The 20,425-nt window shown below is 46.2% G+C and overlaps 1 protein-coding gene across 5 annotated transcripts in view; it reads right to left on the bottom strand.

Moving 5' to 3' along the window:
* The window catches only part of UBR3 (ubiquitin protein ligase E3 component n-recognin 3), a 2,710,065-nt gene that overhangs the window by 1,416,493 nt on the left and 1,273,147 nt on the right, over positions 1-20,425 (bottom strand). The window lies entirely within an intron of this gene.

The raw sequence follows: 20,425 nt of genomic DNA, 5'->3' as shown, positions 1-20,425 counted from the left end.
CACTATATGCAATTCTCAGAAGGTGCCTGCATAAAAGAAAAGAAAAATGATTATCGCAATTTAGAAGAGTAAACATTATGCCGACCAGCCCACCGCACCGCCGAACAGCCCAACAGTCGAGACACTTACAATGCAGTTCCGGATGCACGCGATGGATGCGCGTGCACCGGATATTTGTAAGTGGAGGGGGCAGAGGCAGTGGGCCGGTCAGCGAACGGGACAACAGATGAGCCTATGAAAAAGAAAGAAATGAAAACAACGTATTCCGGTAACGGCTCAAGTGGATACCGCACAAGCACAAGCCCCCGTGGATGTGCACAAGCACACGTGCACAGTCCAAAGTATTTATTTGATTAGTGATGATGAAAGCATGTGCCGTGTTTCAGGTCCAAAGATTCTTCCTCTTGCCAACTAGTGCCGACTGATGCCTTCAGGGCATGCGCTGGAGAAGCAGAGATGCAGCGTGTCAGCCCAACAGTCGAGACATTTACAATGCACTTCCAGATGCGCGCGCTGGATGCGCATGCACCGGATATTAATTAGTGGAGGTGGGCAGAGACAGTGGTTGGGTCAGTGAACGGGACAACAGATGAGCCTATGAAAAAGAAAGAAATGAAAACAACGTATTCAGGTAACGGCTCAAGTGGAGACCGCACAAGCACAAGCCCCCGTGGATGTGCACAAGCACACGTGCACAGTCCAAAGTATTTATTTGATTAGTGATGATGAAAGCACGGGCCGTGTTTCAGGTCCAAAGATTCTTCCTCTTGCCGACTAGTGCCGACTGATGCCTTCAGGGCAGGCGCTGGAGAAGCAGAGATGCGGCGTGTCAGCCCAACAGTCGAGACACTTAAAATGCGCTTCCAGATGTGCCCACTGTTGGGAGATCAAGCCCTGCCTGCTCATGACATGCATCACCCCATTCTCCATTCCAGCCGGATGGGTTACAGAGACTGAGATGCTATTCTCGAGAACCAAAGTCACATGGCTTCGTTGCACAGGGGTAATGACCATCCCCCTTCCCCCTTGATGAGGAAGTGCATGGCCACCATATTGTCCATCCATCTGGACAGAAAGCAGAAAAGCCATCAGTGGTAGTCTGATGGCTTGCAGGTCCAACAACAGGCTGATGTGCCAAGAGCACTCTGCCGGGACCAAAGCCCACTCAACTTGACATCCCAGAGACTAGCACCCCAAACTTTCAAGGAAGCGACCATGACAATCATGGCCTCTGGCCATGGTTGCTAGAATAGTGCGCCCCCCCTCCCCCCTCCAACGTTTCCAAGCGAGACCACCACCAAAGATCTTCGGGCACCCTCACCGAAACCCGGAGAAGAGTCAACATCTTACTTAAAAATTGAGGCAAATTGACTGTGGAGCAGCCTCTGCAGAGAACAGATCCTCAATCAGGCCTGCAACACCAGAAAAATGCAGTACTCTTTAGTCCCAATGAGGAGTAGAAAGGATGAGGCTTGCAGCATGTGCAAGTTCTGGAAGAGTGACAATGCGAGTGATGCGATTAACTGTCTACAGAGGTGGGAAGAATACAGGGGTGGGGGGGAGAGCCATTCCCACCCAATTATTCAGGACTAACCTTATGAAGTGGATCCTTTGAGCCACTGTCAGCTATGACATATGAAAATTGAGGGAGAAGCCTAAACCATGCAGTAGTCGACAGGTTTCCTTGAGGTGTTGAGACTACTGCTCCAGCAAATGGCCCTGAAAGAGACAGTTATACAGTTAGGGGAAAATGTGAATCCTGTCCCTCCTGAGATGAGCTGTCTCCACTGCCATCAGCTTGGTGAATCCAATGAGAGAAGAGGTCAGCCTGAAAGGAAGAACCTCAGAATGATAATGGGTGCTCCCTATCACGCACCTCCGGAACTTCATCAGTTTCAGATGGATTGCACATGGAAATAAGTGTCTTGAAGATCCAGAGACACCAACTTCTCCTGGCTCTGCAAAGCCTGGAGGCTCTCTTTCAGAGTCACCATCATGAACTTGTCTTGCCTCAGGAACTTGTTAAGTTCCTAAGGTCCGGGGTAGGATGAAGTCCCACCCCTTCCCCAAGACCAAAAAGTATCAGGAGTACCACCCAGACCCCATTTACAAGCATAAAAAAGGAACAGAGGCCATGGGTACTGGTGTTCTTTACTTATAGTGAAGAGTTCCCCACCCTAGATGGCAGACAGGAACTAGCAGCACTGCATAGCAAAATTAAACAACCACTCCACCAAAAAGGAAGGGCATTAATGTCCCCTTCAGAGGACATTTTCCTCAAACAGAAAAATGTGCATTTTTTTGTACCTTAATGGCAAAAGGATTGAGGAAATAGGAAATGTGACCCATTAGTGGCGACTGCGCCAAGCTATACTATTCCCCTGCTGAAAGCTTCTGAGAAAAGTCCTTGACATCCACAGCCATAGTGGTGATAACTACCCATTGTTGGTAGCAGATGCAAAATGGTGCAAGTACCTGGGCATCTAAAAGTAGTGCCTGGCACTTTGTCAATGCTTTTTTGTAACATGACTTCAGTGAAGGACAAGCAGGGTGCTTATAAATCGAGTGGCTGAAGGCAGGCCTGGTAGGACATTTATATTACACCAGTAGTGTATTTACAGCTCCAATTAAGTCACTAACTCTCAGAAGCGTGCTTTGAACAAACACTAGCAGGCACTTTGAGTGCAAAGCTTGATGGTAAGGCTTGATTGAAGCAAGCTCAAAGAGATCCGATGAGGTGGTGTTTTGGGCGGCGAGGGGCAGGAACTTGGTGGGAACAGCCACAGGGATTAGCAGGGCCATAGGCAGTTAATGGGTGGGCAAATAACTAACAATACCTACATCTTTGCGTTCCTCTTCATATTCCATTTCTCCCTACCTGTACTCCAATACAATAGTTTTGGCTTATAAGCATCACAAGCGATACCTAATAGCCCAAACTAAAAATGGTGTAATGTCTACTAGAATATCATTTTTGACGGACATGTTTTAAAGAGCCGGAGTGGAAAACTGTCTCATGCACTTTGTCAGTGATGTAGCACAAATAGATATTAGCCTACTCTGCATCTTTGGTTTCTTTTGCACACACAGTTTTATGATAGATCTGTACAGAATTTGCTGCATCCACATGTGTACCACATGCGAGAGATGCAACTTCTCAAGTATTTGATTACATTTTTTTTTTTTTTTTTTAATTGCTTCTATCAATTCAATGATTTTTCAAAAACAGGACGAACAAGTCTATCAAAATGTCTTTTCTGTTCTTTCTTCGCAAGCTTAATTCGACTTGAAGTTAGAGTTTGGGCTATGCAGTTACCCTTTTGAACTTAAAAGTCTGATTGGATTTCTCGCTCGACTTGTACCTTTCGGTAAACTGGAATTTTCTCCTTCTGGCCCCTCTGATTTGCGTAGACAAGACTCTAAGGCATTCTTTAATATTTTGGAAGTTGCCAAAACCCAAGTTGTCCTCGATCCAATCAGTCCATTCCACCAGGTTTTTTCTTCATACAAGGAGTCAATGTCTATTAGTGGTCTCAAGTAAGCTCTTCTCCACTTTATTGTTTCGGGGCAATGCAGAAGAAGATGTTTTATGGTTTCTGGCTCACGTGTCGTTCCACACAATCGACAGATGTTTGTTTGAGATTGGCCTCTAATAGCCCTTATTTCATTTATCGGCAGTAAATTAAGGCGAGAACGCAAGAAGACGGATCTTAACAACTTGTCTGGAAATCTCTTCAGAACTTCGTTCGGTGCATGTTGTTTTTTTGGTTCAAAGTTCACGTGACAGAGGAGTTTGTTTTTTCCAGCCAGTGTTAAGTCTCTATCCAATCAAGTTGGTCCATCTTGCGTTTTATTCTTGTAGGATTTTGAATTAGGTCTTCTTCGCTGCAACCATTATTGGCCAGAGATAATCGCTGTTTTGCTGCCCAGCAGGAAATGGCCTTGCTTCGTCCTTCAGTGATTTCAGAGTTTATTATTTTGTATAGCGGAGGAGATTCTAGCATTATTATTTTTCTGAAAAGCGCCATTTCTCCAGCTTCGATTGTTGCTTTTAAGGAGAGAGTTCCCAATTCTCTTGTGATGATCGAGATTCCTGTGGAATTCGGGAGTTGAAGGACTTTGCGCCAAAAATATGCTTCCAGTTTAGGCCAAATTGCCAGAGGAATCGCTAGCATTGCTTCGCAACCATACGTCAAACTTGGTATTACTTTACCCTTGTAGAATTTAATAACAGGGAGAAGTGAGAACCGCCCGTATTTTCAATCGATTATTCTGGCCTGTGTGGTTAGTTGTTGCATTCAGGCTTCTGTTTTTGAGTTGTCCAGCCACACCCCCAAGTATTTAAAGAGTTTTACCACTTCAACAGGCGAATTTTCGATGTGCCATTTGAAGGATTTCATGTTCTTTGATGGTTGGCCTAAAATCAGGATTTTTGTTTTTTCCTTGTTAATTTCTAAGTTGTTGTTCGATATGTAGTTGCCCAAGTTGTGAAGTTGCCTTTGAAGCCCAATTTCGGTTTGATCTAAGAGGATGATGTCGTCGGCATATAATAGGCAAGTCACAGGTGTAGTTCCAATTTTCAGAGGAAAAGATCTTATCGCTTCCGAATTGTCTTAAGGTCGCCCAAAAAGGAAATGAATAGGGCCGGGGCCAATGGGCAGCCCGGTTTCACGCCTCTAAGGGTCGAGATTTCGTCAGAAAGCCTTCCTGCTTGATCCAGCTTGACTCTGATCGATGTCTTATCGTGGAAAGCCTTTATTGGGTCAAGGATGTTAAATGGGCACTTCCATTTGCCTAATTTTGACCAAAGCAGATTTCTGTCTATTTGATCGAAGGCTTGGCTTAGATCTATAAAGGCAACATATACCTTTCCAAGTTTTTGCATAGATCTTGCTTTTATAATGCTCAGAGCCATGATGTTCGCTGTGGTACCTGAATTTTTCAAGAACCCTGTTTGAAATGGGTCTCTGCACGGTGCTGTTTTTGCCCATGATTGGAAGCTCCTTAGATGAAATGACCCATAAAGTTTCCCGATTGTGTCCAGGAGTGCTATTGGACGATAATTTCTCAGGTCGGTTCTGTCTCCTTTTTTATAGGATTGGTGCAATCACTGCAGTGCGCCAAGAATTAGGAATCGATCTTGTAGCGCTGCAGTTTTTGAATACCTGCTCTATAAAGTTTGCCCATTCCTATGGATGATTTTTTTAGGTCGATGTTGGTTATTTCGTCTGGCCCTGGAGCTCTGGACGATTTCAGATGCTTAATGGCCAGTATGATATCATCTTTGTCCGAAAAATCTTCCCACGCGGTTTGGTCTGCCTCCGTCATCGGATCTTCTGTGACTTGGCTAGGAATTTGGAAAATTTTGGCGAAATGTGCTTTCCATTGTTCTTCTGGGACATTATTTAAACCTTTTGCAATTTCTCCTTCATTAAAGTTTCTTATTAATTGCCAGAAGGCTCCCGAATTTTTATTAGCCAGTTTTCTAAGCATGTCTTCAGAGTCCTGTTGGTATAGGAAAATTCTACGGAAGCGTAACCAAGATTTATACTTTTTTTGTTCCTTCAAATAGAGGTTTCTAGGATCTTCTGAGATTGATTGTGCTGCCAGTTTCTTTAGCTTTCTCAAGGTAGAACGTTTTGATACCAATTCCTTGTCATAGGTGTGAAAAGGATTCCGAGTAAACTTTTGGGTTGGCTTTCTGGGAATCATGAAGGGAATCAATAGGGGCTGGTAGTCAGTAGATTTTAAGGACTTGTCGTTTCCCCGTAGACAATGGCTTTTGTAGCTTCTGGACAGTTCCTCTATTCGGTTGGCAGTGAGTCTTAGGCGATTTCCTTGAATGTTTGATTCAATGCGTTCTGGCATTATCGTTTTATCTTCTCCTCCCGTAGGCCATACGATTTGCAAAATATTGTGATCACTCGCCTCAGCCCTTAAAACCTCAAAAGATGAGATTCGGCGGAGCATCTCCTCTGAGACATATTTATAGTCTATTGTCCCATTCTGGGCGACCCTTTCCCAGGTTGGGATGTGGACCGTCTGCGGGAGTGAGTGGTCAATATTGCAAAGATTTCTTGAAGCCATAAGTGATTCCCATTTCTGTCCACGAGATTCCACCTGGCTTTTCGGACGCGGTGATGTGGTTCTTGAGGGATCAGTCGGGCATTTGGCATTTAGATCTCCACTTAGAATTATTAGTGGACTATTTTGGGTTGCCATTATGTTGTCTATCTCTCCCTCAATGGATTCAATGAAGAGCCTGTCCGAGATGGCTTGAGGGTTCCAGTAGACCGTAATAACAGTTATCACAAGGGAGGTTAAGGTTTGGCTCTTCCTGTCTAGTTGATCCCACTTTATTGAGACTGCAAGGTAGGATTGGGTTGCTGCCAGCTTCTTCTGTATTAAAAGGCCTGAGCCAGATTTAACTGCCACAAGAAGCCCAGATGATGGACGGCCCAAATGACCTTTCTTGGCCGGGGAGATTGCAACTGCAAAGCCGTCAATGTTCGGGGGGTGGTAAGCCAAGTCTCTTGAAGAGTGATAATATCGAATTCTCCGAGGTTTATTGCTCCAGGTTTAGTGAGATGGTTAAAACCCCTAGTATTCCAGGACATCATTTTGAGTGAGCGTGACTGAAGATCGTGTGGCAGACTTTTTATTTTTGTACTCGCATCTACTTTGTTGAAATCCGCCTTGATGCTAGACGTCGTTTGTTGCTATTTCTTTGTTTGCCCAGAGGACGATTTCGGGAGCCATGCCAGTAGGTGTTTAATCGGGGCGAAAATTGGTAGATTAATTTTAGGTGCTGATGGATTAGTAACTCTGTCAGACAATTTTTGTTCCGACCTTTTTCCCAAGGGCGAGAAGGTTCTTTTCTTGGTATGCACTCTGTCTTCTAGTCTTTCATTGGCTCTATACTAGTCTATTTCTGCTGATTTACTAATAGTTGAGACTCGATTTTTTGGCTTTTCTCTATTAGCTGATCGATGAGTTGAATCTCTTCTTTGGGTCGATGACCAATTCCGGTCATTAAATTCAGTTTTGGACCTATAATGAATTTTTTCGTGTTGTTGCAGGGGGTTTTTGGACTCCAAATTCGGTCCGGGTTGCCCTCTTTTTATCTCAGAAATCAAGTACCCCTTTCTCAGGAGATCTTCCTTACCTTCTTTAGTCAGTCTGCCTTTGGCTTCTGCACTTGCGTGTAAAAACGCCTTTGCTTTTTTGTCCTTATGATAGGGCTCTACCAGTAGCAGATCATTTGTTTTAAGGTCTTCGAAGTTTTTGACATGTTTCAGAATTTTCAGAACAGTGCCCCTATTTAGGGTAATCTTTTCAAAGTTGTCCGGGATCTGTTCTAGTTTGAAGACTGACGCAAGAGCCAGTCTTTGTTGCTTTGACGTTTTTTGGTTTTGAATGCTGGATTTAAGGTGGTAGTCTTCTTTCGGCTCAGTAGGGAAGCTAGATTTGTTTTGCAGAATCTGACCTTCTTTTCAACTGTTTTCCTTGTCTTTTGGTGACTTTAGGTCTACATAGTTTCATTTGATTGCCACTGATTTTTTCCATGTGGCGTCTGGACCTCTAGGGTGTCTTTGATTTGGACCTCGGCCCCTCTTTTAATTTGCTCACTGAACGTCCTCTGTTTTTTAGGCGTTGGAGGAGTTGCGTTGTCGTGGTTTTTAGGCAAACGCCTCATTTTGCTTCTCAGTGCGAGATGAAGTTTCACTGGCAGGAGACGAATAAGTGGAAATGTTCATCATCGTTTCGTCTCGTAGGAAGTCGACAACTGTGACAGGAGAGTGAGACTGTGAAGCTTCTGATGGGCTCCTGACAAAATGACATATCTGGATTGGAGATTTAATGGAACTTGTGTCCATGTTTGGTTTTGAGACCGTCTCGCTACGTACTCCTTGAGGGCAGTGGATAGGCTCCCGTGTCGGGCAAGTTGAGGTTCGAGACGTAGAACCTGCTTCATAGATTTTGTGCTTGATATTTTGCTTACTTTCTTTAGGTTAACAGGGTCAGTATAACTGTTTTTTTCGATGGTTTCAATGGGCAGTTTAGAACTTGCAATTGAGGAGGCTTTGAAGCCGGTTCTCTCAGGCAAGGTTTGAGTGTTTTCTTTGTCATGCCTTCGAATAGGAAATGCTTTGGTGGATCCGTTTTTTCTTTTGGTTTTTGGTTATTTGAAAGCTTTCTCTCAAAATTGAAGCAGATTTTGTTTGCAGGTTGGTTGTCGACTGACTGTGTCTGCGTGCTCATTTCTGTTACTTTTCCAACAATTTGATCAGTTTGTGTTGCGCTTTCTCTTGAGTCTTTTATTACAATGGGATGTAATAAGGAAGTTGACATTTTTGACTTGGGACACTTAAGGTCGCTTATGATTTGGTCATATATTGCACTGTCGACTTTTTCTTTTGCTGAAATGTAGCCTTCAAAAAAGGTCATTTTGGTGTGAGTCATGGCGATCAGTGTAGTCTGATCCTTTAATGTGTCATTTATTGCTTCATATAACTTTCCGAATGGGGCGAGCGCAATAGTCAATGCTGACATTAATGTTGTCAGATCTTGCTTCCTTGGAGGGATCTCATTAGATCCTTCTTCTGTTTGACCAGACCCCATGCTTTTCCTTCGAGGTGGAGAATGGGCAGGACCCCGTGGGGTAGAAGATGCTGTTTTAGATAAGGGTTCCGGAGACTTTGATTCAAGTGAGACAGTAGAAAAAGGCCGCTGGACTTTTGCTTTCATCGGCGACAGAGGATGAAGTGATGGTTGCTTCTCGGTGAGCGGCCTATTCACTTCACCCTTTGTAGCATTATCTGTTGGCTGCGTTTCTTTAGGTTGAAGAAAAAGTGGAGGGTGCGGAGACTCATTTGTACTGCTTGTCATTGAAATTTCTCGGGCCGGCAAAAACATCTTCTCTGGAGATCGATTAGCTGAGACAGGACTTTGACTTTCCAGTGGTCCTGTTTGGGCTCCATCGGCAATGCCCAGCGGTGGACAAACTACCTGGTTTCTTTCATTGCCAACAGAATCTGCCTTTCTTTTGGTGTATAAGGAAACTTTGGTGCTTTTGGGCCATCAGTCTCATCAAGTGCTGCATCCAACATTTCTGCATCTGTCAGCTCGAGCAAAACGTCGTATTTTCGTTTGCCTTGACTGACAAAATATGCTTTTAGCGAGTTGGATATTGCAGTGTTTCCCAGCATCCTTTCTGATTAATTTTTTTTGTTATTTTTGTTTTTTTTGGTGCAGGGTATTACCCAATGGTTTTTTCCTTTTGTTTTGATTTTTTTGTTTGTGCTTTACCGAGTGAGTGGTTTTTACTGTTTTTTTGGAAAAATTAAATGTCTGTTGGTCTGTGGGAGAAATTTAGTTTAAATCTTGTGAACGAGGGTTCCATACGTCCCCATTGGTCTCTCTATTTTCACCCTCCTTTGGTGCTTGTTTGTCCTTGGCTCCACCCCCTTGAGGAAGTGGAGCCTCGCTTTCGCTCGTGTTGATCGTCCCACGGGCCTCCTTTTGCTCTGACGACACCTCCGTCATCCGCTTCGCATCGGGCTCACTCCCCCTCACTTCAGCCGCGCCCAGCGTCCTCCCCGACGTCAGGGCCGCATCCCGACCGCTGCTTGGGAGACTCATCAGTGCATGGCGAACCTCCCGACACCAGCCCCGTCACCGGAGAACCCGGCCACGAGGTAAGATCGGGGTTTGTGGGAGAGGCAGTTTGGTGTAAGCCCTCCTGGGCTATGTCAGGCTGACGGAGTTGGGAAGCCGCAAGAAGTTCCCTCGCAGCCCACCCTTCGGTCGGCTGCACTGGGGACTTTTGTACATGCGAAGTTCCCTGCTCCGTTGTCAGTTTTCTTGGTTCTGCCACCGTAGAGTCAAACTGACATGCGTCTTCCCCGCGGGTGCCTTTTTGGGTTGGCGCATGTGGACTTTGCCCCTGGGTTGTTATGGATGGCACAAGTGATCTTTGTAGAGCCTCCTTGCCAGACACAGAATTTAGATGTTTTGAAGGTGTGGTGAGGTCAAGGAGTTTTAAGGAGGTGTCGCTGAAAAGCCTCGGTTTTTGTAGATTCTTTGGTCTCGGTAGAGGGCGCACAACCGGTGGGCGCAAAGGGTCTAAGCGAAGGGGAGCTGGCCTTAGGCTCTGGCTCGAACTTCTCATCCACCGGGCCTCCTCATCATCACCTCCTGGTGGTGGCGAGGTTGGATTGTCGAAATGCCTTACTTCCATGGTGGTTTGAGGGGCTCCTGCCCCCTCCTGCACACGGACTGCCACAGACTGCAACTCAGCAGCCAACTCCGCGGCCGCTCCGCGGTATGGAGGGGTTTTTATGTCCAACCCTCAAAAGCAGCAGCAACTGTACAAAGACTGTAGAGTAGACTGCCACAGACTGCAACTCAGCAGCCAACTCCGCATATTGTATCCCCCTTCAGAACCGCCTGCAAATCTTAAGGTTTTTAATTCAATTTCTCAAAGAAAATGAGCTATAAAATGGACCAATTAATAAATAATTAAAAAAAACACGTCATGGTTGAAAACCCTCCCAAACACTTTTGTTGGGTTCAGAGATCCATGCTTTGCTTGCTCGCTCACAGCATTCAGGGAAAATATGTCTGCCTCTATACTTTAAAGTGAGTAGCTACCACTGAGCTCCACCACCAGCCCATTCGTCTCGGGGCTCCAGACATTTTTACACTACTGAACAACAGCCTTACAATAACACACAAAGCCATTCAAATTTATCTGAATCAGATAAAAATAACATGTAATTAAATGAAGTGCAGCATGCCATCAAAACCAAAGGGAAAAAATATAACATTCCCACTAAATACAGCTAAGGCTTAATGTGAACTCGTAATTAGGACTTGAATTGTCCGAGTTATTTTTTTGATTTAATATGGTGCTTAGTAGAAGGGATCACCTTGTTTCCAACATTCATTTTTACCAAATAAATGAATTGAGTGCACTCTCTAAGATAAAGTGATTGCCCAGAATCACATATGTTTAGGCAAGAGGGGAAGCCAGGATTAACTCATGTTACTTGTTTGCAAAGTCCACAACATACTTGCTAGGTCATAGGTTTGAAGGCATTGCAACACTAGGCATACATCTTGAGCTTTATGAGGCAAGGGTTCTAATAGGACCACAGTTTCTATTTTTCCAGTCGATATTGAAATGTATTCAAGTCTAAAGTAGAGTGCACATATGTGTGAATATACTGCATAGGGTAAATGTCCCGTATTTATCCCATGCAATATTTTCTATATACCCTTGATGTAACTATCCCACAAGAACCTAACATGTGAATAGGTCCCATTTTAAAAATAGTGGATATTGAAAATACACTTAGTTTTCACTGTTACCTCCAAGCCTTTAGTGAAGCCCAAAATACCTTTAACTGTCCATGCACTAGATTATTTATTATATTTGAGTAAACCACCTCCCCAAGCCTCACCCATCGTTGTATATGATACAGCAATTTCAAGTCGAGGAGGGCTTTCCTTATAAGGTCAGGGAACTCTGAGGTGGCTTTCCACATCATTCTGCATCAGTGAGTACTTTATTTCTACCACAATATGCAGAGCAGTCCCCAATTCCCACACTCCTACTTTAATACTTGATGTCATTCGATGCCTCCACGACAATAGACGTCCTCGAGCAGTTCTATAGAAATATAAGAACCCTTACTTCAGAACTATATCAACAAATAACCTGTAATTTGTGGCCAACTAATATTTTACAAAATCCAAAATAGGACCAAGTGGGCCACTTGCCCAGGACCAATGGCCCGTAAGGTGAACACACAAAGTAGTCCAGGCAATTACACCTTGCTTTTAGTTTCTTTTTAAGCTATAAAAATGAGCTATGCTTGCCCTCCAATTGTGTCCCTCGTGGGGCGACTAGCCCTAGCCAGTGCAGGTGCGCTGACTATCTAGGGCTAGGGGACGACAGGAGGTACTGGCCCTGACTAATTGTAGACCAGAACCTCAGAAGAGTACAATAAGATCGGTAGGTAATGAGTCCCACACAAATCTAAAATCCGGAAAAGCCTGAACAAGGAGCACAGAAAGGGGTCAAGTACAATATTATTACTCCCTACTTATCTGCTCACATGTAGAGTTTTAAAACACAAGCGATTTCACCAGGATGTATGGTTACTGTACAGACATTCCGTAGATGTATGGTCGACTGTTTTCAGTGAGTTATCTATCCATTCTTTTCAGGGAGTCAATAACTCTCAGAAAACTGCTTTGAACAAACACTGGCTGGCTCTTTGAATGTAAAGTCTGATGGACGGTCTTCATTAAAGCAAGTTCAAAGAGTTTCCATTAGGAGGTTTCTTTGTGCGGGTAGATGCAGGAATGGGTGGTAATGTTCATAGCGATTAGGGATCTGCGAGATTTATCCGCGGCTCATTTTCCTGCAACGGAAATGTTCGCATGGGAAATGTACACAATACAAAATGTTTGTACAATTCCCATGCAAACATTTCTATTACAAATCACGCAGATTCAAACACACACCCCCAACGCACCCCCACCCCCTCCTCTACTTACCTTTCCTTCAGACACGCTGTGTCCCTGCAGCGCCGGTTCCCCGTTCACTTCCGTGATCGGGAACCAGTGCTGCAGGGTCCTTTTTTTAAATTTTTTAAATTGTTTTTTTTTGCTTTTTTACTTTTGCTCGGCTGAGCTGCAGGGGTGTCCCCCGCACCCGCTCACTATACTGTATATATACCCCCGCAGCCCCTGGCTTTTTTGTTTTGTTCTGGCAGGGGCCTGGGGGGGGTGCCCCCGCAACCACTGCTCACTGTAGTGAGCAGGGTCTTGCGGGGGACACACCCCCAGCCCCATACCGACCCCACCGAATCACCTAAACACAACACGAAAAGTTCAAACTTTTGTTTTAGTTAGAACTTTTCGTGGTGTGTGTTTTAGGTCTTTTGGTGGAGTTGGACTTTAAGATACGGTAATTTCATCCTATACTGCGATTAGCATTGGCAGGCAATGGTTGGGCACATAGAACACCTACAGACTCTGTGTTTATGTCATTCAGGGCAGGATCTCTTGGTTCCCAGTCCACTCCTGCTCCTCCCTATGTGCACTCCAATGCAATAGTTTCGGCTTATTGCTGTCAGCACCTGCCCAAACCAGGATGATTGCTTAAAATCTGAGCGCCACAGACAGTCTCTGAAAACCCTTCGGTTCTTATTTACTGGAGCTGCACCAGGAGATTCTGCGGAAGTTAAGATGAGAGGCACCAGAGACCTGCACCTCACTGTTTGTTTTCTCTGCGGCTGCAGTCCGCTGGCAGGGGTGGAAATTTCCTGCGTCCTACATGGACGAGTTTGATCGTTGGCTCGGTGCGAGAAGAGGAGCGCAGGCAGATTTCAAAGCACAATCCGCCTGCATCTGTTTGCGCGGAGGGCAGCATTTCCAGGCAGTGTGGATCGCTGAGCCGGCGGCTGCCTTTGCTGGTATGACAGAGCAGCCACTGCACTCAACGTGTGCGAGGAGGCGTCATGGGACAGGACCTGAGCTAATTTCCATGGGTCCCAGTCTCTGATCTGACGAGTGTCCGCAAGGGCAACCACAGTCTGAAGCCTCAGAAGTATCAGCGTGGCACAGCTTTCTAGATAACGGCAGGCAGGAGAGGCATGAGGCGCATTAAGTTTGTCATGAAATCGCACTACCGCCCCCTTTGGACCTCCTGGTCCATTCAACAACGCGTCAATATGTTCCACGCACCCTGTCAACATGGTGGACGTCGCTCCTTGATCAGCGGTATAGCTTCAAGCGCGCCTAGATAAGCGCCACGCCCCTGCGGTTCTGCGCGTGTCAATGCGCTCACAATTCCTTGTTCGAGTGTACTCCTTCACGCTCGCTCCTAGGAATTGCCTTCGCCTTTTGTGCCTTCCTGGTTCTCAGCTATCGTGTGTTCCGTGACAGTCCATTTAGGACTGCTCTTACGGTTGCCTTCGGATCACATTACCTCTACCCAGGATTTCCGGAGCTTCCGAAACCACGACCGCCTCAACAACTCTCAGCGGCCGCGGCTCTCCATCCAGGACTGCTCTCGCGGTTGCCCTCGGACCGCCTTACCTCATACCAAAGATTTCAAGAACCTCCGGATCTCAATTGCGGCTGCAACTCATAGCGTTCCGCGGCTCTCCATCCAGGACTGCTCTCGCGGTTGCCCTTGGTCCGCCTTACCTCTTGCCCAGGTTTTCCGGGGCTTCCGGATCTCTACTGCGGCTGCTACCACCGCTATCCACGGTTTTCCATCCAGGACTTCTGTAGTTATCTTCGAACCGCCACCTTTGAACGCTGAACTCTAAGCTGCCTGCCATAGACAGTGTGGCGTCGTACGAAGCCCGTCACTACATCCATGAGGCCCGCACCTCCAAGAAACGCGGGCAGCCAGATCCGACAAGAAAGAAGTCTACCAAGCCAAAACAGGTGAGCCCTCAAACCTGTCATGACAAAGTTAGCACGGAACACCTCTAACTCGCTTGAACATCCCAGATGGTAAAGTGTTTGCAAGACAGTGTTCACCGTGCATTAGGGTGAAAGTCTGGCTGATTTAACATTTACTCCTCTCTGATATATAAGCAGGGTAGTGACACAATGCCAGGGGGCAATATTATGATAACGCATTGTAAAGGCAAAAACACACAATACAGCCAAAGACTAATAATTACACAGTGAGATAAGTGGGAAAAAGTAGTCTTTGTTATGTACACAAAACAAAATAGCATTCTCAGGCTGTGCTTTTAGGCATCATGTGGTCAGGTGAGAAGCAGTACCCAAAAAATGGCAATGTCCAATAATGGGCCTCTTCGAACCTGACCTGTGCCACCACACCCGCACAAACGCTTAGGTTCCCCCCAAAAGTACTGTCAGATACACCCTCTTTCTGCGAGTGTCCAGAAAATGTCCCTTCTTTCGATAGGTGGACCCCGCCCTGGTGAAACAACTCAGGGTTGTTTAATGATATTCCCCCATGCCTGATGAAGATTAGACCAGTGTGACTGCAAATAATTGCAAGGGCTTTATTTAATTTTCTTCTTGAGATTTCAACTGCTTTTTTAGAGATGGCCCCCTTCCACCGACACCTAGGTAATATCTCAGACAGTAGGATTTTAGCCCCTCTCCAACATTGTGCGATACTCCTGAGTGATGTGCACATGTCTATTAATAACTGCTTTCTCCCCAAATGTCAGGTCATTGCCAAAAGAGATGTATTATCAAATGTTCAGGAGGATCCCTGAAACCAATCAAGTAGATCATTATGTCGTGGAGGACTACCCGCAGCATGCTGGGCGTCCACCACCAGGTAGCAATCGTTTTATGGAACTGCAAACCTTTGTGGGTGTCTTCCAGCCATCTGCCTGCTCTGTACACAAATGAGTGACCCACGATCCATGCAGATTTGAAGGGGCCGTAGCCTGCTGACAGAAGAACAAGTTACTCCTTACCTGGTAACGTTCTTTCGATGGGATGTTCCTCTGACATATTCCTTATCTATGATATTTGTGTCTCCAGCTTGCTGGCCTTGGAAAAAACAAATTCCCAGTAGAGGGCGCTGTGCGTCGACGTCCGTCGAGTAGGTGTTCCTCGACAGCCACCGTATCGACGCTGACGTCATCATGCCTATAAATGGCACGCGCAGCGTCCGTTGCTCAGTTCCATTTTGTAGAGTAAGGTAGTTATTGCATGAATGGTTACTACCCTTGAAGGAGCGTAAGCTGCAACCACAAGGGAAATGTTACCGCGGGGACGGATGGGAGGGGCAATAAGGAATACGTCGGAGGAACATCCCATCGAAAGAACGTTACCAGGTAAGGAGTAACTTGTTCTTCGAAGGGATTGTGTCCTCCGACGTATTCCTTATCTATGATAGACTCCCATAGCAGTGGTATGTGATTGGAAGTGGGAGTAAGAGATGCCATATTATTCTTTAAGAATGAACAGAGTGTAACACAGCTTTGCCGAATCTAGTCTCTTGACTAGAGGAGGAATCCAGGCTATAAAATTTGATTAAGTATGTGCGGACGACCACGTGGCAGCCGCACATATGTCTCTAATTGGTACCCCTCTTTGAAGAGCTGAGGAGGCTGCAATACCCCTGGTCGAATGAGCCCTTAGATTTTGAGGGGGCTCTTTCCCTGCCAGTTTGTAGCATTCCAGAATGGCTAAAATAATCCATCTGGAGATGGTTTGTTTGGTTATTGGTAATCCCAACTTATGTCCTGCGTAACCTACAAAGAGTTGGCCTGCTTGTCTAATTTTAGCAAGTCTACTGATATAAAAACTCAAGGCTCGCTTAGGGTCCAGCCTGTGTAGTCTCTCTTCCTCTTTCCCCGGATGGGGAGGAGGATAGAATGAAGGTAAAGTAATCTTCTGAGTAATGTGAAATTCAGAAACTACCTTTGGGAGGAAGTTAGGCTTCACCTGTAGAACGACTTTGTCCTTGTGAAAAATTGTATGAGGAGGTTTACAAGATAGGGCTTGTATCTCGCTAACCCTTCTAGCAGATGTTAATGCTACCAATAAAACAGTTTTGAGGGTGAGAAACTTCAATGAACAAGAGTGGAGTAGTTCAAAAGGAGCACCCTTTAGGAAGTTTAAAACTAGATTTAAGTCCCATAAGGGAACTTGGAATGGTATTGGAGGGTAAACATTAGTTAGACCTTTCAGGTATTGTATTACCAATGGAATTTTGAAATACGATGGCTCCTCTGCAGTGCGCTTAAAGATCGATAGCGCTGCGAGATAGCCCTTAATAGTGCCAACTTGAAGGCCTGAATTTGCCAAATAAAGTAAGAAGGATAACACCGCAGGTGTACCACATGAAAAGGGTTCGATATTCTTTTCTCTGCACCAGCTGCAAAATGTATTCCAACGGCAGCGGTATACAGTTTTAGTTGCAGGCCTTCTGGCCGAAAGCAACACCTCCATGACGTCATCTGGAAGGTCCCAATCCTTGTACCTCAACCTTTCAGATACCAAGCGTGAAGGTTGAGGGTCTTGATGGCTGGATGGAGAACCTGACCTCCCTTCTGCGAGAGAAAATCCTCTCTGTACGGTAGACGAATTGGAGGATGGATGGACATGTCCAGAAGATCCGGGTACCACGTTCTCCTGGCACAATCCGGGGCAATTAGGATCATGGTCTTCCGAAACCTTCTCAACCTCCTGATCATTTGAGGAATGACAGGGACCAGAGGAAATGCGTACAGAAGTGGGAACTCCCAGTCCACTCTGAACGCATCTCCTAGAGCTCCTCTCGGGAGAAATTCCCTTGAGCAAAATCTGTCGCACTTCCTGTTGATACTGGTGGCGAACAGATCCATTTGAGGGGTTCCCCAAAGGGTGAAGATCTCTTGAAGGACTTCCTGAGCTATCTCCCACTCGTGGGAGACTGTGTTCTGCCTGCTCAGAGCATCCGCTGTCAAGTTGTTCTCTCCGGCTAGGTAAATTGCCGATAGAGAGATTCCTTCCTGAATTGCCCAAAACCAGAGCTGCATCGCCTCTCTGCACAGTGGCAGTGACCCTACGCCTCCTCTTTTGTTGAGGTAGTGCATGGCCACTGTATTGTCCGTCATTATCAGGACGTTTCTCCCCCGTACAGACGGCAGAAAAGCCTTCAGTGCCAGTCTGATGGCTCTCAGCTCCATCAGGTTGATGTGTAGTCTGGACTCCAATGGAGACCAACGACCGTTGATGGTCAAGTCGTTGGCATGGGCTCCCCACCCCGTGAGTGTGGCGTCTGTGACTACTGTTATCTCCGGCCATGGTTGCCAAAACAGTTCTTTCAAGATGTTCTCTGGAGAGGCCCACCATTGAAGGTCGTGGGCTACCTTGTCCGGAATCCGGAGGAGACCTGTCATCCTCCCTGAGAATTGTGACCACTGAGTTCTCAGTGCCCACTGAAGGGATCTCATTCTCAGGCGAGCCTCTGGCACAAGGGATATGCAGGATGCCATAAGGCCTAGCAATCTCAAAAAGTCATAGGCTGGGAGACGTTGGGCATTTTGAAACCTGGTGACCATCTGCAGAATATCTTGAGCCCTCACCTCTGGTGGCGAGGCTTTTCCCAGGGACGTGTCCAGGACTGCTCCAATGAACTGGAGTCTCTGTGATGGTATCATCTGTGACTTCTTTAAATTGAGGGAGAATCCCAGCTTGTGAAGGAAGTGGCAGACATAATCTAGTTGAATCCGAGCTTGTTCCGAAGAAACTGCTCTGATCAACCAATCCTCCAGGTAGGGGTAGACCTGAATCCCTTCCCTCCTTAGACTTGCAGCCACAACCGACAGATTGGTGAAGACACTGAGGCGGAGGTCAGCCCAAATGGCAGAACTCGAAATTGATAATGAGAGTTGCCAATTGCAAACCTCAGGTACTTCCTGTGCCTGGGACGGATTGTCACATGGAAATAAGCATCCTGAAGGTCCAGAGATACCAACCAGTCCTGAAGCTGAAGGGCCTGAAGGATCTGAGAGAGAGTTACCATCTTGAACTTGTCCTTCCTGAGGAACTTGTTCAATTCTCCTAAGTCCAGGATGGGTCTCAGTCCTCCTTCTTTCTTTGGTATGAGAAAGTAGGGGGAGTACCAGCCCTTGTTCCTGTCCGCTACAGGTTCTATGGCACCTTTCTCTAGCAGGTCTACAATTTCCTGCAAGAGGAGCGGATCCGGCACTTTCAGAGAGCTGTTCCCCGGTGGATGGCTCTGAGGGATGCGTAGAGAAGGCAGGCAGTAACCTTGGGCAACTGTCTCCAATGCCCAAGCATCTGACGTAATAGCCTGCCATTCCGTCAGATGGTGAGTTAACCTGCTCCCTACAGGTGTCTTGTGATGGGAGACCTCAGAGTGGTTTGGGAGCGGCTGATGCAGTTGCCGAAGGTAAAGCGGCTCCTGCTGATGCGGCTTTCTTTCCTTTACCCCGTCCACCATGGGTACATTTTCCTTGGCCTCTTTGAGCCGGCTGTCCTCTGCCTCTTCCATATGAGGAATAATAGCGAAAGGACCTTCCTCTCCAAGAGGGACGAAAATTAGTTTGTCGGATTGCAGCTCCTAGTGACTTGGCTGCTGCTTTAGATGTTTGCAGTTTTTCCAAACTGTCATCCGCCTTCTTACCAAACAGGGAAGAGCCGTCAAAGGGCATATTTAAAAGTCTGGCCTGTACGTCAGAAGCAAAGCCGGACTTTCTCAACCACGCATGCCTGCAGATTGTGCTACTTGCCGCCATGGCCCTGCTGATACTGTCAGCAGAATCAATGCCAGTTTGAAGGGACTCACACATTGCATCTTTACCATCTCTGATGATATTTAAAAATGCCTCCCTTTCTTCTCCTTCCTGGAGGCAGTCAGCCGCTGATGAAGCACACTCCCAAAGAGTGTGGCTGAACCTAGCGAGCGTACAAGTCCCATTAACAGATTTTAAAGCCATGCTACAGGCCGACGAGACTTTCTTAGCCATGGCATCATATATTTTATCATCTCTATCCTGTGGAGCAGTGGGGTATGCAGATGTACTGCCTGATGAAGTTGCAGCCTGGACCACCAGACTCTCTGGAGTAGGGTGCTTAGATAGGTATTCAGGGTCAGCAGCAGATACCCTATATTTCGCTGACAACTTCTTGTTAACCGCAGGGACAACTTCTGGAGTTTCCCAGTTAGTTAAAATCTTTCTTTGTAAAGCAGAATGAAAGGGAACCACAGGATCCTCCTGTGGACCTTTATCCAGAATATCTGTGAGGTCATCCTGTTGAAAAACAGGTGAAGGTGCAGACCAACCCATGAACTCCATACTTCTTGACATTAGGGTTCTATAAGGGGTTTCAGCATGTTCCCCTGGGTCTGGTTTGACAAATTCCACTTCTGGGGAAGTGTCTAGGCCACTTGCTTCCTGTAATGCATCCTGAAGGTCTTTCATCCATGTGCATCCGGTGGAACTTACCCCTGCCACCTGACATTGACCAGCAACCACCGGGTGAAGATGGGGATGATGAAGGATAAGTAGTACGTCAGCCATGTGCCTATACAAATGATGGACGTGCTATACGCCAATCAGTGACAGACATTTTTGTATGATGCACTGTGATGAAGAGGGTGCATCAATTCCCACTCGCTGTGCACTGGGATTGGGGGACTCTGGGCACTGTACATTGTTTGGCATTAAATTGTGACACACTCAATAAGCAATGTCCAGTCATGTTATTTGTTCCCAAATGAGATGTAATTATCAATGAAACTATTTACATAGATGAACAGCCCACCCACGATGCAACTGAGTCTATTTACCCAACCCATCCCCCTCCCACCACCCTCCACCACTCATCCCTCTATTCCCCTCCACACACGCCCCCCCAAATTCTCCCCATCCCTCAACTCCCCCACACACCCACT

The sequence above is a fragment of the Ambystoma mexicanum genome, chromosome 9, assembly GCF_040938575.1.
Source record: "Ambystoma mexicanum isolate Mex_15411 chromosome 9, UKY_AmexF1_1, whole genome shotgun sequence".
Lineage (NCBI taxonomy): Eukaryota > Metazoa > Chordata > Amphibia > Caudata > Ambystomatidae > Ambystoma > Ambystoma mexicanum.
The sequence above is the reverse complement of the archived record's forward strand: the minus strand, read 5'-3'. Positions and strand labels throughout refer to the sequence as shown.